This window comes from Mobula hypostoma, chromosome X2 (assembly GCF_963921235.1).
Source record: "Mobula hypostoma chromosome X2, sMobHyp1.1, whole genome shotgun sequence".
NCBI lineage: Eukaryota > Metazoa > Chordata > Chondrichthyes > Myliobatiformes > Myliobatidae > Mobula > Mobula hypostoma.
In genome coordinates, this window is record NC_086129.1 from 19,458,200 (window position 1) to 19,482,605 (window position 24,406).

Genomic DNA, 24,406 nt, shown 5'->3' on the forward strand with positions numbered 1-24,406 from the left:
ATGAAGGTATTATGGTGGACACTGTCTGCATGGACTTTAGCAAGGTCTTTGAAAAGGTCCCGCATGGAAGTTTGGTCAAGAAGGCTCAGTCACTCAGCATTCACGATGAGGTAGTAAATTGGATTGGACACCTGCTTCATGGAAGAAGCCAGACAGTGGTAGTAGAGGGTTGCCTCTCTGACCGGAGATCTGTGACTAGTGGAGTGCCACAGGGATCAGTGCTGGTTCTGTTGTTGTTTGTCATCTACTGCATTATAAATTTAATCTACAGTCTATATTCAGATTTGAAGATTGGTGACTGAAATTAGTTGTTATATGCGCTAACCCCAAAAATTGCCCTAACAGTCCCACTTGTTGGTCCTCCTTTACAAAAATAAATTTGTACCAGGAAAGGCCAACCTTGAGGAGAATCTACTCAAATAGGGTAGTAAGAATGCCCAGCCTCAGAATACCCCCCATTTACTTTATGTACATATACATCTACCCTATTATCCCTAATGGCTACCTACAAAATGCTAAGCGGAGAGATTGTTCTGGAAATTTGAACAACAGTCTTTAAAAAAACAGCTTCATTCTTATACTTGTTGGCTGTTCCCCTGCTGGCTGATTGCTGCTTAATCACATTCCTTGACTTCACCCCTTCATTTTCTGCTAGCTAAAACTCTGTCTTTCCAAGGACGCCTACAAGGTAGAAGTATCAGGCTCACAAGTCCTCTCATCGATGTACAGGAAGGGGGTTGGGGTGGTCTCTATTTGGATGACTGCAAGGACCTCTCCCTGGTGGCACCCCCTTCCAGACTGTCCTGTCAATCACTGGCCCAACTGCTGAAAGGGCCCAGCTCATTTGTGTTCGCTCCCATTCAGGCTGGGCGCAACTGCTTTCAGATGCAATGTGCAATTTCTTCTCTTTCTCAGTCTGCCATGCTATCACAGTTGTGGAATCTGATGTGTCTGCTGTAAATTGAACCTCTTCGCATCTATTTTCCTCAATATCTTTTCTATTCTATGCTATTTAACTCATCATTTACCTTCAGCAACCAGCCTTCATTACAGAGTACCATTACCATTGCACTTTAACATGCTATTCACAGTTTTCTGTCTCGCTTTCTTGGTGTCCTCTGCCTTCTCGTTTGCTGTGAGTTTGCTTCTATCAGCTGTGGTCAGGTCTGATACAGGCGGCTGGTGTTCATCTCTTTGGTTCTCTGTAATTACACTGTTACTGGGTACACGTGATCTCCTGCTCTGTCTGTGGGGACGACAAGAAGGCAAGTCGTACAGTTTAACCTGAGTCTAGTGTTTCCATTGACTGCCTCACCGAGCCTGCACACAGACACGTGTCATTTGTTAAAAGTACCATCTGTGGTCCTATCCATCTGGGAGCAAACCCCACTTTTTCAGGCAGCACCCTCACCATGACTTGGTCACTCAGCTGTGGGAGGACTATCTCCTTTCCCTGCCGCTCTCTCTGATCAGCAATGTACTGCTGTTGTTTTGCTCGGTTCTTCACATCTCCATGTAATCTACTAAACTGGCAGTTGTAGTTTCTTTCTATCCACCTGTAATTTCTGTTCTTGTTCTTCCACTGCCCACCTCACACTGATGTCTGGCCACTCATTCCCTTTCTGCTCCTTACTATCCCCTTTCTGGTGAGCCTTTGCTGTAATCACCTCAGGCAGCTGCACTACCTCTAACCACTCTTGACTGTGATTGGTCCCTACGCTTGGGACCTCCTGACATGATTCGCACACATCTCCCTGTCGCTCCTCCCTGCTTGTGGCTGCGGTCTCTCTGTGGGCTATGTTAGCTGCTTTGTGGGTCACACATGTTCAGTCTCTTTGACTTGTCCATGTTATTTCTCCTTTTCATGAGTCTATGATAGCACCTGCCTTACTCAGTGTGTCAATCCCCAGGATAATACCTTTATTGATTGGGCACACCTTGAAAACTACAGGAAGCTGCACTTCCTCAACCTCAAGTACCTGGGGCTGACTTCTCTCCACCTTCATTGTTTCACCTCCTGTACTGGTGATGTAAGTCACCTCTCCAGTCGTGGGCAAGGGTAGCTCTGCATCGATACTGATGATCCTGTGTCCACTTAGGCTGCTGAGATTGCTGGGCACACGATGGGTTACAAGAAGATACCCCAGACAAGCTCCCAAATGTTGTCTCATGAACAAAGTCACTGGAGAGAAATACTGGTAGATATGAAGCAGTTTCTTTATTTGACAAAATGAAACTCAGCAGACATCATATTGAGGCCTGCTCGACCCAACACCACACAACATTTTATGTGCTAAAGATCAAAGGACAATTCCATATTTATAATGCATCCACAATGCTTCTTTTGAACTGCACACAAACTTCACACCTCCTACTTTGTACCCATACCATAGACACCCAAGTGAATTTTAATCAACATTGTCTGGTCTTCCAATTAACTGTAATTCACGTCTCTTAGGAACCCATTGTTTAGAGCTCCATTTTAAATTTAATCTACAGTCCATATTCAGATTTGAAGATTGATGGCTGAAGGTAGTTGCTGAAGATGTTTGCTATATGTCCTAACCCTAAAAACACCCTAGCAGTTATGTCGATGCGAGGGGTATGGAGGGCTATGGTCTGGGTACAGGTCAATGGAACTAGGCAGAATAATAGTTTGGCATGGACTAGATGGGCTGATGGGCCTGTTTCTGAGACTTTATGACTCTATATTGTAATGCTGGAGAATTGTTCTAGAAGAAGGTGCTGATGTTTAATTGTTCTGTTGGTAGACTTATGCTTTTGTTGAGACAGCAATGCAACAACGACATGTCCTTAGTGCTACAAGGTACCTACCGTAAAAACAAGTCAAGCCCCAGGAGCATACAGGAAGTTAGGAATGATGGTACTTCAGTGGACTGTGTGTTCTGACCCAGGTTTGAGGGCTTCATCTCCAAATGATCTTTACTTCAGATTGTCAAAGCATATGCTGTCATACTGAAGGCAAGGGTAAATTTTTAACTCTGCTGTAATTCCAGCTTTTCTACATCAACCTTTTATTATTGGAAAGAGGTTGTTTGGTCATTGTTTCATGGATATTCACTCTCATGCTTTCATGTCCTTCAGTGAATTTATTTGAAGTTTTGAGGAGTTCTGATCTTAAGGTGAAGTGTTCCAATGACGTGAATGAATTACAATCAGTTGCCTTTGTACAGCATGTTGCCTCTCTCTTCTTCTTTTTCTCGTGTCCATTCATCAAAATAATCAATCCTTCCATGGAGAGGTACAATGGCACCTAGGTGGTGAATGGTTAGAGCAGGATTGTAGCCAGAGAAACTCACAAGATCAAAATGTGAGCAGCTTTCCTGTGGCCCCAAAATGTTGTCTGGAAAAGACAAACCCATTGTGAATGCTGAGTTATGAAACTCCACTACTTACTTTTGTGTGTCATATAAAGCAAATGTCAATTAATTTTCTTAGAGGAGCAATGTTTTGGAAAATCAACAATTTCAGGAAAGATTGTTTGATTTGATCTTTGCAATGTGAAAACCTACTGTGATGAAAATTCTTTACTCCTTGCAGGATCCTGCTACTGGCAACTCAGTCTAGCATGAAATGTCTACTGTTTATTCCTTTTCATAGATGCTGTCTGACTCGTTGAGTTCCTCCAGCATTTTGCGTACTCTGGATTTCCAGCATCTGCAGAATCTCTTGAGTTTATTCTATTCTTCCTGTGTTGTTATCCGTGGATTCACAACCCACAGACACACATACCGTCCTCTTTGTTTTTCTCTCTGCTCTCTGAAAATGCTGCACTTGTTTGGAACGTAATTATTGATTGGAATTTGTAACATTTGTCTGTTGGTCGAAAAATCTGACTGATGGATTGCTAGCCCTTGATTCCAAATTACCTGAAGGAAATTTGTTTCTTTCAGACTGGGGTTTTGGACTATTGATTAAAGTCTATAGTTTTATTAAAACAAATGTGTCCACATTTCTTACTGTACTTGGTGCAGTTAGTTTGGCAGTCCAATTACACTTTATTATTGTTTCGCAACATCATTCTTTACCAGTCACATCACCAGAATTTGGGATTAATATCGACAGACATGTGATAACCATTTTGAGCTAATTTTCTCATTTATCACATCATCTACATACCTCCTGATTACAAAATAATTTAACTTTACATCTGCATATTTTACCCTCACTTTCTTTGTAGCCTAGGGCAAAAAAAAATCAGAAATAGAAGCAAGAGTTTTTTTTTTGGCCCTTGTACTTGATTTCCCCTTTACCACTGTGTCATAATCCCATAATAATCCCTTGACATTCCCTTAACTCCCTTGATACATAAAATCTTCTGAGTTTTGAGTTATGATCTCTTTCTTTTAAATGACGTGTATCCAGAAACATTGCTTTTTGTTCATCCTGTAAAAGACCTTATCTTTCAGGGGATCACCTAAGTGACAGTTCCCCAACCAGAATGAGAACTATTAACTGAGATTAACTGGCTAGCTCTGTTTATCAGATGCTTAATCTTCTTCAATATATCTCACATTTAATTTGTAGACTCGAATTACTTCATCTGAAGGCAACAGTATTAGTTCATTGCATAACAGGTTTTTAATCTGATACCCAATAATTCCACGCACTACAGCTCAAGATTCTCAAGATCACAGAATAGAACCCTGGCAGCTTTGATTTAATGAGTTACTTTCAGTCAACCTCCCACTTCCTGTTTTTCAGCAAAGTACTGAAACACTTGAAGTGAGGAAGAAATCGTGTTCTGAAGATTGTGGCTTATCCATGCAAACAATTTTAGGTTGCAAAGTGTGTCCTGAACACAATTTCACATTCATAAAACTATACCCAGTCATTTTAAGATTTCCTAAGTGCCCTGTTACCATATCCTATCACCCACATTGGGTTTTAAACTCTCACATTCAATTCCGAGAACTGATGCTGCAGCCCTCTGTATTAGAACATAGAACATAGAGGAGTGCAGCACAATACAGGCTTTTCTGACAACAGTGTTCTGCCAGACTTATCCTACTCCAAGATCAGTCCAGCACTTTCCCTTCATAATGGCTATGAAGATGGCACTGGCGATAGTTGTTGGCAGCTCACAAAACTACTTGGATACATACCTACCGAAATGTGATTTCTGCAATCTGCAGCCTGTAATGTCCCCTTTAAGAAACACACTTTTGAACCATCTAATGCACTAATGATTTTATCATGTCGTGAAGGACTTAGGTGAACCTGACTCTCAGGAATGCAAGTACAGCACCTTGAACTGGCCAGAAGGTGTGCAAGAAGGAGAGAACACAAGTAAGGCTGAAGCAACAGGGAACATGACCACTGCTACCTAGCATCTTATTGGCCAATGTACAGTACAGTCATTAGACAGGAAGCTAGAGGACCTAAGGGTAATAATTCTGTATCGGAGAGAAATAAAGGATTACTTTGCACACTGTTTCACTGAGACATGGCTCACTCCTGAGATTCCGGACACCAAGCTTCAGCATGAGGTGTTCTCAACCCACCTGATAGACCTGAGGCATGAGACAAGGGTAGAGACGGCAGCGTCTGCTTCACGATGAATACATCATAGTGCTCGGGGCGCAGCGGTCTTATCCCACTCTTGTTCTCCTGACCTGAAAAATCTAATGATTAAGTACCGACCATTCAAAATTCAAAGTAGTTTTATTATCAAAGTATGTATATCTCACCCTATACAAACCTGAGATTCATTTTCTTGTGGGAATACTCAATAAATCCATAGAATAATAACCATAACAGAATCAATGAAAGACTACCCAACTAAGGTGTTCAACCAGAGTGCAGAAAACAACCAACTGTTCAAAAAAAGAAATAATAATAATAGAAATTAATAAATAAGCAATAAATATCGGAATATGAGATGAAGGGTCCTTGAAAGTGAGTCCATAGGTTGTGGGAACACTTCCAAAGATGGGGCGAGTAAAGTTGAGTGAAGTTACTCCTTTGGTTCAAGAGCCTGAATAGTTGAGTGGTAATAACTGTTTCTGAACCCGTTGGCGTGAGTCCTGAGGCTCTTGTACATTAAACCTGATGGCAACAGTGAGAAGAGAATGGGTCCTGGGCGGAGAGGCTTCCTAATGATGGACACTGCTTTCCTGCAACAGTGTTTCATGTAGCTGTGCTCAATGGTGGGGAGGGCTTTACCTGTGATGGACTACGCTGTATCCATTACTGTTTGTAGGATTTTCTGTTCAAGAGCATTGGTGTTTCCATACCAGGCTGGGATGCAACCAGTCAGTATACACTTCACTACACATCTATAGAAGGCTGTCAAAGTTTTAGCTGTTATGCCAAATCTCTGCAAACACCTACAGGAGTAGGGACACTGCTGTGCTGTCTTCATAATCACATTTATGTGCTGGTTCAGGACAGGTCCTCTGAAATAGTAATCCCCAGGAATTAGACATTTCTGACCCTCTCCACCTCTGATGAGAACTGGCTCATGGACCTCTGGTTTCCTTCTCCGGAAGTCTATAATCAGCTCCTTGGTCTATCTGACATTGAGTAAGAGGGCAAACACGAGGAAATCTGCAGATGCTGGAAATTCTAGCAACACACATAAAAGTTGCTGGTGAATGCAGCAGGCCAGGCAACATCTCCAGGAAGAGGTACAGTCAACGTTTCGGGCGAACTGAAAGAAGAGCTAGTAAGAGATTTGAAAGTAGGAGGGGAGGGGGAGATCCAAAATGATAGGAGAAGACAGGAGGGGGAGGGATGGAGCCAAGAGCTGGACAGTTGATTGGCAAAAGGGATATGAGAGGATCATGGGACTGGAGGTCTAGGGAGAAAGAAAAGGGGGAGGGGGGAAAACCCAGAGGATGGGCAAGGGATATAGTCAGAGGGACAGAGGAAGAAAAAGGAGAGAAAGAAAAAGAATGTGTGTATATCAATAAATAAATAACGGATTGGGTACAAGGAGGAGGTGGGGCATTAGCGGAAGTTTGAGAAGGCAATGTTCATGTAATCAGGTTGGAGGCTTCCCAGACGGAATATAAGGTGTTGTTCCTCCAACCTGAGTGTGGCTTCATCTTTACAGTAGAGGAGGCCGTGGATAGACATATCAGAATGGGAATGGGACGTGGAATTAAAATATGACATGGAACTCTTCTTCCACCGGCTCCGTCTCCAAGCCTACTTCTCCAGCAAGGACTCTTCCACCCGCACTGATGACCCCTTCTCCCGTCTTCAACCCTCCTCTTCTTCATGGACATCCCGCTCTGGTCTTCTGCCTGCTCTGGATCTCTTTCTTGCTAACTGCCGACGGAACATCAACCGTCTTGACTTCACCGCACCTTGTTCCCATTCCAACCTCACTCCTTCCGAGCGCTCTGCTCTCCACTCCGTCTGCACTAATCCTAACCTTACTATAAAACCCGCCGATAAGGGGGATGCTGTTGTAGTCTGGCGTACCGACCTCTACCTTGCCGCGGCACAGCGACAACTCGCGGATACCTCCTCTTATTTACCCCTCGATCGTGACCCCACTAAGGCGCACCAGGCCATTGTCTCCCACACCATCACCGACTTTATCCACTCAGGGGATCTCCCATCCACTGCTACCAACCTTATAGTTCCCACACCCTGCACTTCCCGTTTCTACCTCCTACCCAAGATCCACAAACCTGCCTGTCCTGGCAGACCTATTGTCTCAGCTTGCTCTTGCCCCACTGAACTCATTTCTGCATACCTCGACACTGTTTTATCCCCCTTTGTTCAATCCCTTCTTACCTATGTTCGTGACACTTCTCACGCTCTTAAACTTTTCGATGATTTTAAGTTCCCTGGCCCCCACCGCTTTATTTTCACCATGGATGTCCAGTCCCTATATACTTCATTCCCCATCAGGAAGGTCTCAAAGCTCTCCGCTTCTTTTTGGATTCCAGACCTAACCAGTTCCCCTCTACCACCACTCTGCTCCGTCTAGCGGAATTAGTCCTTACTCTTAATAATTTCTCCCTTGGCTCCAAACTAAAGGTGTAGCTATGGGCACCCGTATGGGTCCTAGCTATGCCTGCCTTTTTGTTGGCTTTGTGGAACAATTTATGTTCCGTACCTATTCTGGTATCTGTCCCCAACTTTTCCTTTGCTACATTGACGACTGCATTGGCGCTGCTTCCTGCACGCAGGCTGAGCTCGTTGACTTCATTAACTTTGCCTCCAACTTTCACCCTGCCCTCAAGTTTACCTGGTCCATTTCCGACACCTCCCTCCCCTTTCTAGATCTTTCTGCCTCTATCTCTGGAGACAGCTTATCTACTGATGTCTGCTATAAGCCTACTGACTCTCACAGCTATCTGGACTATTCCTCTTCTCACCCTGTCTCTTGCAAAAACGCCATCCCCTTCTCGCAATTCCTCCATCTCCGCCGCATCTGCTCTCAGGATGAGGCTTTTCATTCCAGGACAAGGGAGATGTCCTCCTTTTTTAAAGAAAGGGGCTTCCCGTCCTCCACCATCAACTCTGCTCTCAAACGCATCTCCCCCATTTCACGCACACCTGCTCTCACTCCATCCTCCTGCCACACCACTAGGAATAGGGTTCCCCTTGTCCTCACCTACCACCCCACCAACCTCCAGGTCCAACATATTATTCTCCGTAACTTCCGCCACCTCCAACGGGATCCCACCATGAAGCACATCTTTCCCTACCCCCCTCTTTGCTTTCCGCAAGGATCGCTCCCTACGTGACTCCCTTGTCCATTCGTCCCCCCCAGCCCTCCTCACCGATCTTCCTCCTGGCATTTATCCTTGTAAGCGGAACAAGTGCTACACATGCCCTTACACTTCCTCCCTTACCACCATTCAGGGCCCCAGACAGTCCTTCCAGGTGAGGCGACACTTCACCTGTGAGTCGGCTGGGGTGATATGCTGCGTCCGGTGCTCCCGATGTGGCCTTCTATATATTGACGAGACCCAACGCAGACTGGGAGATCATTTCGCTGAACACCTACGCTCTGCCCGCCAGAGAAAGCAGGATCTCCCAATGGCCACACATTTTAATACCACATCCCATACCCATTCTGATATGTCTATCCACAGCCTCCTCTGCTGTGAAGATGAAGCCACACTCAGGTTGGAGGAACAACACCTTATATTCTGTCTGGGTAGCCTCCAACCTGTTGGCATGAACATTGACTTCTCAAACTTCCGCTAATGCCCCACCTTCCCCTCGTACCACATCCGTTATTTATTTATATACACACATTCTTTTTCTCTCTCTCCATTTTCTCCCTCTGTCCCTCTCACTATACCCCTTGCCCATCCTCTGGGCTTTCCCCCTCCTCCCCCTTTTCTTTCTCCCTGGGCCTCCTGTCCCATGACCCTCTCATATCCCTTTTGCCAATCACCTGTCCAGCTCTTGGCTCCATCCCTCCCCCTCCTGTCTTCCTATCATTTTGGATCTCCCCCTCCCCCTCCCACTTTCAAATCTCTTACTAGCTCTTCTTTCAGTTAGTCCTGACGAAGGGTCTCGGCCTGAAATGTCGACTGTACCTCTTCCTTTTGAGTAAGAGGGTGTTGTTCTCATACCACTCAGCCAGATTTTCAAACTCCCTCCTATATGCTGATTCATCACCGCCTCAGCCAGCAACAGACGTATCAGCAGCAAACTTGAATGTGGCACTGGAGCTGTGCTTAACCATGCAGTCTAAGTGTTAAGTGAGTAGGGGATGGGGGCTAAGTACAAAGCCTTGTGGTGCACCTTTGCTGATGGAGATCATGGAGAAGATGCTGTTGCTAATCCGAACTGACTAGGGTCGGCAAGTGAGGAAATACAGGATCCAATTGCACAAGGGGGTTTTAAGAATGTTCTCTACTATGATCCTGGCCTCAGTTTACATACCACCGAAGACAGATGCCAAGGAATTCCTTTATGTATTTAGGGCCATGATTCACAAACAAAAAACATCATGCCCGAGGTCTTTCACTGCTATGACACACACTTGACAACATCTGGGGTTTAGACGCTCCAACTATCCAGAATATGGATAGCTGGCACAGCTCCTTTAAAGATTCAGGCCCACCCCACTAATGGGCGGCCGTGTTTTGGCACCACCAGGATTTTAATATTTAAAAGGCACCTGAACTGAAGTTCAGTGTTCAATCATCAGCTCAACTCTTGATTCTCATCTAGCGTCAAGTTCAAAATCATATCGTGTCCTGACTCCAGTCTCGGATACTCCTGCATTTGGGTCCTAAACATCCTTGCCGAGGTTTCTCGTCACAGTACGATGGACCCAGTCGGGGATCAGAGCCTTTCGTCAGCTGTGGCTAGACAGAGCCTGGAGATAGACTGTCAGGGTAGTCAGTTAGCAGTGAACTACGCTGTTGAATTTCAGGCTTTGGCTGGTGAGAGTGGCTGGAACGGGGAGGCCTTGGCCACTCTGTACCACCATGGACTCTGTGGCAAACTAAAAAATGCCCTTGTCTTGGGAGAGTCAGTAGAGGACTTGGAGGCTCTGATCGACCAATCAACCAGTCCGTCTGCCTCAATAATCACTGGGTGGAGTGAGAGTTGGACTACCTCAAGAGTTCAAAGCAGGCTATCCCGAGCCCAGCCTCAGTGCATTGCAGTTCCACTTCCCAACCTCGAACATTGACCAGCCTGTCCCCTGCTCAGGATCCTGTCGAGCCCTTGCAGATTGGCTGATGAGAGGTCCCAGGATTGGAATCACAGTTGCTGCTATTACTGCGGAGAAGCAGGCCAACTGCAGGCCAAATATCTGAAGCTGTTGCCATCATTGCTAAGACCATCTAGTGTCCGGAGGACTATGACAGTAACAGCACTACTCCCAACCCTACTGATTCTGGTGTCAGGCTGAAAGACGAGATCTTCTGAGGGAAGAACCGATGAGAGGTGACTGTTTTTGTGGACTCTGGGGCAGCCGGTTATTTCCTGGACTTGGGGACTGCCTGTTGGCTCCACATACTGCTGCAGGAGTTGACCCAGTCCACGTCTGCAATAGCCCTGGATGGTCGTCCGCTTGCTTCTGGGCAGATCCTGCAGCAGACATTGGTTTTGTGGATGAAGGTAGAGGAATGTATGGAAGATATTTGCTTCTATATCGTCGATTCTCCTCACATACCTCTGATCCTTGGGCACCCTTGGCTGTCCCAGCATAACCCTTCCATGAACTGGAAGGAAGGGACGATCATTGCATGTCCTAGTCATTGCAAGAGGGAACATGTGTGGCTTCGTGTTCCGATCCCCAGACTCTCCTGAGACCAGCGGCCGACGAGCAGGCAGGCTTTTGTTCGGGGTAACCTGGAGCCTTTGGGAGAACCAGTCCTGCCTCCAGGGCAGACAATCTGGCTCCAACGAACAGGACCTGCGAGTCCTGACCCTGTCTAGTTGGGGGTGTGTTGGGGGTGTCTGTCTAGTTCAGGAGTAAGCCAAGGAGTTACCCAAGCAGTCTGAAGATCTAACAGCCAAACCCAAGGGATCCAGACCAGTTGTCCTGTCTAAGAGAAAGGCTCCAAAGTGTAGACCCTTGGAGCATAGTCCCAGGAGCACAAAGACCATTTGTAATGCCTTGTTGCTGTTGTCTGAGGATACAGACAGGGATTTGGTCTCTGATTTGGCCTCTGTTTCAACTAAGGACTCCAGTGAACCTGTGGAGGAGACACTGAGGTCTACTGAATCACATCCGCTACCTAAGGAGCCCCAGGAGTCATCCTCAGAGGGAGGTTTATGGATAGTTGCTGCACCCAAACCGGTAGAAATCCCTTCCATCTAAGAGGTATTCAAGGGACTATTTGATGTGGGAAGAGGTTGCCCACAACACTTTACAGTATTCTGTGCATGGGATGTTCCCTTTCAAATGCCAATTTAGTTATTCTCTTTCCCGAGCGGGAGGCCAAGGTTGGGTCTCCTGCAGCTGAAGATCACGTCTGACACTACAAGCAAAAATGGACTGGGCAAGGGAGATTCTGTCGGCCTCTACCCGGAAGGCTGAAGCGATGGCTAACCACAAGAGAAGACAGGGACCAGCTTTGCAGTCTGGGCAACAGGTCTGGCTGTCCACTCAGGATTTACCCTCTGGGTGGAGTCTAGGAAGTTGGTGCCCAAGCGTATCGGGCCCTTTAAGTGTAACACTCTGGTTCTGTCAGCTGCGTCAGTCTAGGGAAGACAATCTGCAGCCCCACCAAACGTGTCAGATTGAGGCACAAGCCCCCCAAGTCCCCCTGTTTGTGTGGCTGCTGCATGATTTGTTACTCTGTCATGAATCAGTACTATGAAATAACAGCCAGTGCACCACTTCTAATTAAAAAGATTTAGCTTTATAATTCTTAATTTGACTAAAGGGTTAGTAATGGAAAAAAAAAGAAAAAGGGCCTATTTTAATGAAACAGTCTAATGTGCACAAGTTGGAGCTCACGGTTTCCCCTTCACTGATCCTCCTCCGATCTCCTCAGGCCACTCTGGGTTGACCCCTACAACCTCTTCTCTCCGGCGACTTCTCTCTTCTTCCCACCAAAGCCCCAAGCCCAACCTTAGTGTCCCTCACTGGAGAAACCTCCCCCAAATCTAGGCATCCTAATTGGATGGGATGCAGCTCTCCTATCTCTTATCTCCAACAGTAACCCAAACAAGCAGCGTACACAGAACAGAACAGCATACTCGAGAAGAAAGTACGAACCATCTGAACCGGACCAGGCTATTTCATAAGTTTCTCAAGTAAACCCTGTGGCTTACACCTTGCATCTCCCCAAGACCCTCAAGATCAATCCCACTTTCTAGTTTCCAAATTAAAACCTGTAAACACCAGTCCATTAGCCCCACCACCATCAGTCCCTCCACCACCCAGGTTTGTTGATGGGGAACAGGTCTTCACTGTAAAATTAATTTTGGATTCCAGAGCTGTTCAGGGTGTTTGCCAATTCCTTGTGGACTGGAAGGATTGGACTCAAGGAACGGTACTGGGTTCCTGAAAGGGACATTTTGGATCTCGCTCTCATCAATGACTACGATCATCGTCTCTCCGAGTAGCCAAGGCCATCAGGAGTCAGCCGTAGGGGAGGGAATCCTGTTACGACACACACACAACTGCATCAGCCTCCAAGACACGCTAACTCTATGGAATATGGATAGCTGGTGTGGCTCCTTTAAAGATTTAGGTTTGCCCCACTAATTGGTGGCCATATTTTGACACCAGGATTTTAAGACTTAAACAGCACCTCAACTGAGATTCGATATTCAATCATCAGCTCAACTTTGGTTTATCATCTTGCGTCTAGTTTAGAACCTTGTCTTTGCTTCAATCTCGTATCATGTCCGGATTTTAGTCTCAGATACTCCGGTGCTTGGCAAGGATGGTGCCAGAAAACAACGATTCCTTGAGCAACACCATTCAGATAGCCAATCTCTACAATTATTTCACTTTTTCTATGCCTTCTGCTTGTTCTTTTTGTCTTAATTGTGTTTTCGAGACTCCTGCAACTGTGACGTGCAGTTTGGAGTTCGATTGAATGAACTAGCGCTCTGCTGTCCCAGAGAGGACTGTAGGCATGAGCTGTCTCATATAAAATGCCAGTGACAAGGCATGGGTCTGTGATTGACACCATTTTGAAGCACCGAGGGAGATTGAAGCATCGAAGCGAATGCAGAGGAGGTCAGCTGTTGCTCTCCACAAAGGCCATAGTTTAATGGCAATTGGGAGCCAGTTTGGCAGCATTTGGAAGGCCGCAGGTCAGTGGCATGGCAGTTGCTCTTCACAGAAAGGCTGAGTTCGAGCGGTCACACTCCTTGATTCTGATGGGAGAATGTTTTTGAAATTCTAAGATTTCTGTGATTAATGGACAGCAGTTTACAGTATATTGTTCTCCTTCAGTGTTTTCTCTTGTTGCCGATTGGTGGGTTGGGATTCCAGATGGGCAATATGGTAGTTTTTGTGTGAGTGAAGGGTTGAGGATTTGGGGTCTGGCATTCTTGGTGTTTTTTTTCTGTTTGTGAGAGAAGGAGTTAGGTGTTTGATTCTATTGTCACTATTCTTTTTTGCATAGGAGGGGGTTTGATGTTATTGTCGCTTTTTTGTGAGGGAGGTGTTTGGAGTGTTTGGGGTTTTTGATGTTCTAGTTGCTATTTTTCGTGTGGGTGATCTGTTAGTTTTTTGTACGAGGGAGGAGGTGGGGGCAGGGGTTGGGGTTTGCGAGTTTTGTTTATTTTTTCTTTTTGTGCTGGCAGGGGGGTTGATGTAATTTCTTTCAAAGACTTCCATGGTTTTTCTGTATTCAATGGCTATCTGAAGACAAATATCAGAGTTGTATTGTAAAATGCATAATCTGACATAAAATGAACCTTTGTACATTTTAACCTAACCATCCTTGCCTGGGTCTCTCGTCATATTCACATCATAGAACATAGAATAGTACAGCACAGTACAGGCCCATCGGCCCACAAAGTTGTGCTGACCCTCAAACCCTGTCTCCCATATAACCCCCCACCTTAAATTCTTCCATATACCTGTCTAGTAGTCTCTTAAACTTCACTAGTGTATCTGCCTCCACTACTGACTCAGGCAGTGCATTCCACACACCAACCACTCTGAGTAAAAAACCTTCCTCTAATATCCCCCTTGAACTTCCCACCCCTTACCTTAAAGCCATGTCCTCTTGTATTGAGCAGTGGTGCCCTAGGGAAGAGGCGCTGGCTACCCACTCTATCTATTCCTCTTATTATCTTGTACACCTCTATCATGTCTCCTCTCATCCTCCTTCTCTCCAAAGAGTAAAGCCCGAGCTCCCTTAATCCCTGATCATAATCCATACTCTCTAAACCAGGCAGCATCCTGGTAAATCTCCTCTGTACCTTTTCCAATGCTTCCACATCCTTCCTATAGTGAGGTGACCAGAACTGGACACAGTACTCCAAGTGTGGCCTAACCAGAGTTTTATAGAGCTGCATCATTACATCACGACTCTTAAACTCTATCCCTCGACTTATGAAAGCTAACACCCCATAAGCTTTCTTAACTACCCTATCTACCTGTGAGGCAACTTTCAGGGATCTGTGGACATGTACCCCCAGATCCCTCTGCTCCTCAACACTACCAAGTATCCTGCCATCCTTGCCAACGACTTCAACCAGGCGAGCTTGAAGAAATCTCTGGCCAGCTACCATCAGCACATCACTTGCATCACCAGAGGCCCCAAAACATTCAACCCCTGCTACACTACCATCAAGAATGACTACTGTCCCCTTTCTCGATCTCATTTCTGGAAATCTGACCATCTGGCCGTCATCCTACTCCCTACATATGGGCAGAGGCTACAGAACCAAGTGCCAGATGTAAGGAAAACAAAGAGGTGGTCACGGGAGGCAGATGAGTAGGTATGGGACTGCTTGAAGTCGATGGACTAGGCCATGTAAAAGGAAGTATCAGAGGACCTGAGTGAATATACCACAGTTGTTATGGACTTTATAACGACACTCATGGGCAAGAGTGTCCCCACAAATTCATTTATAATCATCCCCACCCAGAAACCCTGGATGAGATCTGCAGTCTGCTGAGGGCAGGGTCAGTGGCGTTCAGGACTGGTAACCCAGGAAAGTGCAAGATGTCCGGGTATGACCTCCGGAAAGTCATCACATGTGTGAAGTGGCATATCCAGACCAAATTTGAATCAGAGAAAGGTGCTCGACAGATGTGGCAGGGCTTAGATCATAAGATATAGGAGCAGAAGTAGGCCATTTGGCCCATCAAGTCTGCTCCGCCATTCAATCATGGCTGATCCTTTTTTTTCTTTCCTCCTCAACCCCAGTTCCCAGCCTTCTCCCTGTAACCTTTGATACCATGTCCAGTCAAGAACATATCAATCTCTGCCATAAATACACCCAATGACCTGGCCTCCACAGATGCATGTGGCAACAAATTCCACAAATTCACCACCCTTTGGCTAAAGAAATTTCTCCACATCTGTTTTGAAAGGACAGCCCTCTATCCTGAAGCTGTGTCCTCTTGTCCTAGACTTTCCCACCATGGGAAACATCCTTTCCACATCTACTCTGTCCAGGCCTTTCAACATTCAAAAGGTTTCAATGAGATCCCACGTCATCCTTCTAAATTCCAGTGATTACAGACCCAGAACCATCAAACGTTCTACGTATGATAACCTCTTCATTCCTAGAATCATCTTTGTGAACCTCCTCTGGAACCTCTCCAATGCCAGCACATCTCTTCTAAGATGAGGAGCCCAAAACTGTTCACCATACACAAGGTGAGGCCTCACCAGTGCCTTATAAAGCCTCAGCATCACATCCTTGCTCTTGTATTCTAGACCTCCTGAAATGAATGCTAACATGGCATTTGCCTTCCTCACCACTGACTCAACCTGCAAGTTAACCTTTAGGGTGTTCAGCACGAGGACTCCCAAGACCCTTTGCATCTCAGATTATTGGATTTTCTCCCCATTTAGAAAATAGTTTGCACATTTATTTCTACTACCAAAGTGCATGACCATCTATTTTCCAACATTATATTTCATTTGCCACTTCCTTGCCCATTCTCCTAATCTGTCTAAATCCTTCTGCATCCTACCTGTATCCTCAACACTACCTGCCTCTCCACCAATCTTCATATCATCTGCAAACTTGGCAACAAAACCATCTATTTCATCATCTAAATCATTTATATACAGCATAAAAAGAAGTGGTCCCAACATTGACCCTTGCAGAACACCACGAGCCACTGGCAGCCAACCAAACAAGGATCCTTTTATTCCCACTTGCTGCCTTCTTCCAATCAGCCAATGCTCTAATCATGTTTGTAACTTTCCTATAATACCATGGGCTCTTAACTTGGTAAGCAGCCTCATGTGTGGCACCTTGTCAAAAGCCTTCTGAAAGTTCAAATATAAAACATCCACTGCATCCCCTTCATCTATCCTACTTGTAATCTCCTCAAAGAACTCCAACATGTTCATCAGGCAGGATTTTCCCTTAAGGAAACCATGCTGACTTTTTTTAAGATTAGATTATGAGAACATTCAGTCCTCTTTTATTGTCATTTAGAAATGCGTACATGCATTAAGAAATGATACAATGTTTCTCTGGAGTGATATCACAGAAAACAGGACAGACCAAAGACTAACACTGATAGAACCATATAATTATAACATATAGTTACAGCCATGCAAAGCAATACCATAATTTGATAAAGAACAGACCATGGGCACAGCAAAAAAAAGTCTCAAAATCCCCAGTCGATCGACTCCCGAGTCCCCGATAGCAAGCGGCAAAAGGGAGAAACTCCCTGCCATAAACCTCCAGGCACCGTCAACTTGCCGATACCTTGGAAGCAGCCGACCCCAGCGAACACCGAGTCCATCCATCTGAAAACTTCGAGCTTCCGACCAGCCTTCTGAGCACCATCCTCTGCCGAGCGTCTTTGACCTCTCCCCAGCCGCTGAAACACACAAAGCCGAGGATTTTGGGGCCTTCAGCTCCGGAGATTCTGGTTACCACACAGTAGCAGCAGCAGTGAAGTGGGTATTTCAGAAGTTTTCCAGATGTTCCTCCATGCTCTCACGTCTGTCTCCATCAAATCAGACTTGTGCACGGTCCCCTACTTGACAGATAACAAACATCATCAGCGAAGTGGCCGCGCGTGCTGCTGTTGCACCGCCATCTTCTTCCCCCTTGCCCTATCTTGTCCTGTTTCACCAAGTCTTCCATCACCTCGTCCTTAACAATAGACTCCAACATCTTCCCAACCACTGAGGCCAGGCTAACTGATCTATAATTTCCTTTCTGCTGCCTTCCTCCTTTCTTAAACAGTAGAGTGACATTTGCAATTTTCCAGTCCTCTGGCACCATGCCAGAGTCCAATGATTTTTGGGACCAGCACCTAAGTGCTATCACAAAGATGGCATGATTGTGCCTTTATTTTCTCCGAGGCTTTTGTAGATTTGGCATGTAATTTTAAAAACTGACAAACTTCTACAGTTGTAAAGTGACTGGTTGCATCATGGCCAGGTATGCAAAAACCAGGAATGGTGAAACTACAAAGAAATGGTAGATACAGCCAGGTTCATCTCAGCAAAAGAACTCCCCACCATTGAGCACATCTACAAGGAGTGCTGTTACAAGAAAACAGCTTCCATCATCAGGGAGCACACCATCCAGGCATGGGAAGGAGGTGCAGAAGGTTCTTAGGCCCCATACCACCAGGTTCAGGAACAGTTATTACTCTACAGCCAACAGGTTTCTGAACCAGCATGGATAACTTCACTCACCTCAATGCCGAACTAACTCCAAAACCTATAGATTCATGTTCGCGGGCTCTACAACTTGTGTTCTCGGTATTTTTTTTATTTGCGCTATCTGTCTTCTTTTACCAATTGGCTGTTTATCAGTCTTTGTTTACATACAGTATTTCCTAAATTCTATTGTAATTCACTATTTTCATATAAATGTGTTCAAGAAGCTCGAGGTAGTATATGGTGACCTGCACACACAGTGGCCACTTCATGAAGTACACCTGCTCTCATTAATGCAGATATAAAATCTGCCAATCATGTGGCAGCACCTCAATGCAGAAAAGCATGCAGATATGGTCAAGAAGTTCAGTTGTTGTTCAGGACAAACATCATGGCTTGAGTATCTCAGAAGCTGCTATATTCCTTGGATTTTCAAGCACAACAGTCTAGAGTTTATAGAGAATGGTGCAAAAAACAAAAAAAAATCCAGCGAGGGGAGATTTGATAGTGGTGTGCAAAATTATGAGGGGTATAGATAGGGTAAATAAATGAAAGCAGGCATTTTCCACTGAGACTATAACTAGAGGTCATTGGTTAAAAGTAAAAGGCAAAATGCTGGGGAAGCATGAGGGTGGTGAGAATGTAGATAGAGCTGTCAGTGCAAGTGGTGGACGCGATTTGATTTCACCATTTAAGAGCTTTAGATAGATACATGGAAGGGAGGGATACAGAGGGCTATAGTCCGGGTGCAGGTCAATGGGACCAGGCAGTTCAAATGGCTTGGCATAGACTAGATGGGCTGAAGGGCCTGTTTCTGTGTCGTAGTTTTCTTTGACTCTATGACACTATGTGAGTAGCAGTTCTATGGGTGAAAATACCTTATTAATGAAAGAGGTCAGAAGAGAATGGCCAGACAGGTTCAAGCTGACAGGAATGCAACATTAACTCAAATAACCATGCGTTACAACGATGGTGTGCAGAAGACCATCTCTAAATGCACTACATGTTAATCCTTGAAGTGGATGGGCTACAGCAGAAGACTGCAAACATACACTCAGTGGCCACTTTATTAGTTATAGGAGGTACCTAATTAAGTGACCTCTGAGTACATGCATTTTGATCATGAATTCGCTATGCCTTTGGTTTTTCTTTCATACATATACCTTTCCAAAAGTCTCTTAAATGTCTGTAATGTATCTGGCTCTACCATGACCTTTGGTGGGGTGTGCCACGCAGCCACCACTCTCTGACATCCCCCCCACCCTATAATTTCCTCTGATCACTTTAAAAATGATACCCCTTCATATTAGCCAAATTTGTTCTGTGAGAAAAGACACTGGCTGTTCACTCGATCAATGCCTCTTGTCATCTTTTACTCTTCAATCAAGTCACCGCTCATCCTCCTTTGCTCCAAAGAGAAAATCCCAGCTCACTAAAACTTCCCTCAAAAGACAAAACTCTCTAATCCAGGCAGCATCATGGTAAATCACCTCTGCACCCTTTCTAAAGCTTCCATGTCCTTCCTATAATAAGGTGACCAGGGTTAAACACAACATTCCAAGTGTGGTCTAGCCAGGGTTTTTTTTTCGAGCTGCAACATTACCTCATGGCTCTTGAACACAATCGCTTGACTAATGAACGCTGACACAACAACCTTTCTTAGGCAATCTGTCGACTTGCATAGCAACTTTGGGGGATCTATGGATGTGGACCCCGAGATGCCTCTGTTCCTCCACCCTGCTATGAATCCTGCCATTACTCCTGTACCCTGCCTCTAAATTTGACCCTACAAAGTCTATGGTCTATCGACCATTTCTCAGCCCAGCTCTGCATCCTATGCATGTCCTTTTGTAAACTATGACAACCTTCTGCACTATACACAGCACCACCAGCCTTTGTGTCAACTGCAAACTTACTAACCCATCTGTCCACTTTATCATCCGAGTAATTTGTAAAAATGACAAATAGCAGGAGTCCTAGAACTGATCCCAGTGGAACAGCACTGGTCACCGACCTCCAAATAGAATTCGTTCCATCTACTACATGCTCTGCCTTCTGTGGGCAAGCTAGTTCTGATTCCACACAGCCAGGTTTCTCAGGATCCCATGCATCCTGCTTCTCTGAATGAGCCTACGACCATGGGGAACCTTGTCAATTGCCTTACTAAAATTCAACAGAATCCACATCCACAGCTCCACCTTCATCTAATTTGTTTTGTGACAAACTCAAAGAATTCACCCAGGCTCATGCGGCCAGACCTGTTCCTCATAAACGTTTGCTGACTATCCCTAATCAGACTATGCTTCTCCAAGTGCTCATAAATCTTATTCTAAGAATTTTCTCCAATAGTTTGCCCACTACTGATGGAAGACTCACTTTTTATCCTCAACACCTTCCTTGAACAAAAGAATAGCAGTTGGCGCCCTCCAATTTTCTGGTACTACTGCTGTAGCCAGCGAGGACCCAAAGGACATTATTGGGGTCACAGTCGAGGTCTCAGCCCAAAACGTCAACTATTTATTTCCCTCCATTGATGTTGCCTGCCTTGTTAATGGTACCTGAGCTCTTCCAGCATTTGTGTGGGTTGATCAAGATTTCCAGAATCTGCAGAAACTCTTGTGATTATGATTTGCAACTGTAATGCCCTGGTTAAGATTTCTACTGCTATGATGTAGGCTATTTTATTTAGTAGTTTTCTGTAAAAGCAGTGTGACCTTCTTGGTAGAATATTTTGGTTTTGGCTAAAGATAAGAAGGCATGTTGTTCAATTTAGGAATGTGGTGTCAGCCAATAGAGTGGTGGAATTGGGAGAAGGTTCTAGAGAGAGCTGGGTGGAGAGAGATTTGTGACAGACACTGATGGGGTTCATGGTCTTTTGATGGGAGATGCAGAGAAGATAATATCAGAAGAGATGCCCCATAGGATTCAATCCAATGGGAAGACACGATTGCAAGGAGTGCTTTGTGAGTCAAGGGAATCCAAGATGAGAAGTTCTACTGGCTATTGATGATGAGAATTCAGCACAATGAATAACGGTTATACCCAGCTTTTGGAAGAGATGACCTCCAATGGTCATGTGTATATTTAGACTGGTTTATTTCTCTCTTTTCTTTCTCTTACTAACTGTGAGATCAAGCTGAAATTAGTAAATATACATTCTTTATAATTTTATGCGGGTACAATTTGTTATTTTTTGCCGACTGATAATTGAGTATGGACAGTATTTACACAGCATTCGCTCAAGTCGAGGTTTCTTTAATCTGAACTGATCTATTTAAATGAGCCAGGTGAGAGGGATACATTTTGTGGGGGCTCATCCGGGATTTAGGATGCTATTCGAATGCTGTTTTAAGATTGATTAAGCAGTTTGTGTGTTTAAGTGTGTGTTTAACCTAGTGTCAGGATAAATGATTAAGGTACTTTATTATGGATGCTGCAGCGATTAAGGTTTGTTGCAATTCAAAGAGATTAGCCATAAATAATGCTTGTGCCCTGAGCGGGATGGATATCCAAAGCCCTGATAAACTGCTGATTAGAGTGCTGAGTTCTGTAAAAGTGTTGGGGAAAGATACACTGGTTGGATGGTGTTCCGACCATTCAGCTGGTAAGGATATTGTGTTAGTTCAAACTAGCAGTGGTGTGACTGAAGTATGTGCATACGATCGGGGCACCTGGAGAGATGGAGACGTGGGCCGTCCATATTTTTATAGAAGGAGGGCATGTATCTGAGGGTGAAGACTTTAAAGACAAGTTGTTCTTGTTCCTGTAAAGTGAGGGGAAGGAGTTGTCTGATATGAAAAGTCTAATGGGTCCTTCAGTGGTTGATGGAAGTTTTAAGCTGGTTTCGGTAATTACATCACTGGTAGATAAATGCCAAAGTGTACCAGCAGAGAACCAAAGTTATCGTAGGCTGAGAATATTCTCTGGAGTCAATCCCACCCCCGATAGGGAGGAAGAATATGAAACTTGGGCAGAGCAGACATCTCAGTTACTGGTTGAGTGGCAGTGCTCAGAAAATATCAAAAGACAGCAACTGGTAGAGAGCCTAAAAGTCCAGCTGCTGAGGTGGTGAGGCTTCTAAAGGCAGAAAACTTGTTGGCCACGTCCGTGGACTACATGCAAGCATTAGAAAGCATTTTTGGCATGACAGATGGCCCAGCGGAGCTTATGATGAGGTTCATGCACACATTCCAGGAGAAAGGGGAAGAAACTTCCTGCCTACATTTTTAGGCTAGAGAGACAGCTGCACTGCTTGTGCTATTAAAGGGCCATTCAAATGGGTGAGGTCAATCGATTAAGGATGGAGCAATTTGTGAAGGGCGCACTGTCGTGCCCAGTAAGAGGATTACATAGCAATCTCTTCTCTTGCTTCCCATAGTAACCTGGGGTGCACTGCATCCGGTCCTGGGGGTACACACCATCCGATCTCCCCTAATGCTTTTCAGACGTTCCAACTCATCTTCTTTCTTGATACCTACGTGCTCCAGCATATCAGCCTGTTTTATTCTGGCCTCACAAATATCAAGGTCCCTCTCACGTGAATTCTGAAACAAAATATTCAGTAAAGACCTCTCCTGTCTCCTCCAGCTCCAGGCATACATTTCCTCTTCTATTCCTCATTGGTCCCACCCATTGTCTACTCATCCCCCTCTTCTTCACATATGTGTAGGAAACCTTGGGATTTTTCTTAATTCTATTCACTAAGGCCTTCTCATGCACCCTTCTCACTCTCCTAAGTCCCTTCTTAAGCTCTTTCCTGGCTGCCTTATTACTCTCCAAACCATGCTTGATCACTGCTTCTTAAACCTTAAGTAAGATTCTTTCTGTCTCTTGACTAGGTGTTCCATATCTTTGATCAACCATGATTCCTTCACCCTACCATCCTTACCCTGCCTCAGAGGGACAAACTTATTCAAAACTCATGCAAGTGCTCCCTAAACAACCTCGGTTTTGGTTAGTCCTGACGAAGGGTCTCGGCCTGAAACATCGACTGCACCTCTTCCTACAGATGCTGCCTGGCCTGCTGCGTTCACCAGCAACTTTGATGTGTGTTGCTCGGTTTTGGTCGTGCTTTTTCATGAGTACTATCTGCTGCCTATACTTCATATCCATCTTCTGACATATCTTCTCGCAATTCCTCCGTCTCCACCGCATCTGCTCTCAGGATGAGGCTTTTCATTCTAGGACGAGGGAGATGTCTTCCTTTTTTAAAGAAAGGGGCTTCCCTTCCTCCACTATCAACTCTGCTCTTAAACGCATCTCCCCCATTTCACGTACATCTGCTCTCACTCCATCCTCCCACCACCCCACTAGGAATAGGGTTCCTCTGGTCCTCACCTACCACCCCACCAGCCTCCAGGTCCAACATATTATTCTCCGTAACTTCCGCCACCTCCAACGGGATCCCACCACTAAGCACATCTTTCCCTCCCCCCCCTCTCTGCATTCCACAGGGATCGCTCCCTACGCAACTCCCTTGTCCATTCGTCCCCCCCATCCCTCCCCACTGATCTCCCTCCAGGCACTTATCCATGTAAGCGGAACAAGTGCTACACATGCCCTTACACTTCCTCCCTTACCACCATTCAGGGCCCCAAACAGTCCTTCCAGGTGAGGCAACACTTCACCTGTGAGTCGGCTGGGGTGATATACTGTGTCCGGTGCTCCCGATGTGACCTTTTATATATTGGCGAGACCCGACGCAGACTGGGAGACCGCTTTGCTGAACATCTACGCTCTGTCCGCCAGAGAAAGCAGGATCTCCCAGTGGCCACACATTTTAATTCCACATCCCATTCCCATTCTGACATGTCTATCCACGGCCTCCTCTACTGTAAAGATGAAGCCACACTCAGGTTGGAGGAACAACACCTTATATTCCGTCTGGGTAGCCTCCAACCTGATGGCATGAACATCGACTTCTCTAACTTCCGCTAATGCCCCACCTCCCCCTCGTACCCCATCTGTTACTTATTTTTATACACACATTCTTTCTCTCACTCTCCTTTTTCTCCCTCTGTCCCTCTGAATATACCCCTTGCCCATCCTCTGGGTTCCCCCCCCCGTCTTTCTTCCCGGACCTTCTGTCCCATGATCCTCTCGTATCCCTTTTGCCTATCACTTGTCCAGCTCTTGGCTCCATCCCTCCCCATCCTGTCTTCTCCTATCAT

The 24,406-nt window shown here is 45.4% G+C and overlaps 1 long non-coding RNA gene across 2 annotated transcripts; it reads right to left on the reverse strand.

Annotated features, from left to right (window-relative positions):
• Nucleotides 1-2,308: 2,308 nt before the first annotated feature.
• Nucleotides 2,309-12,496, reverse strand: LOC134340916 (uncharacterized). Of its 2 annotated transcripts, none has more exons than XR_010016677.1 (3): nucleotides 12,419-12,496; nucleotides 5,526-5,636; nucleotides 2,309-3,364 (listed from the first exon to the last, which is right to left on the reverse strand). It is a non-coding gene; the product is annotated as an uncharacterized LOC134340916 (long non-coding RNA). The 2 variants fall into 2 exon arrangements; XR_010016678.1 differs by having other exon boundaries at nucleotides 5,526-5,645; nucleotides 12,419-12,491.
• Nucleotides 12,497-24,406: the final 11,910 nt, after the last annotated feature.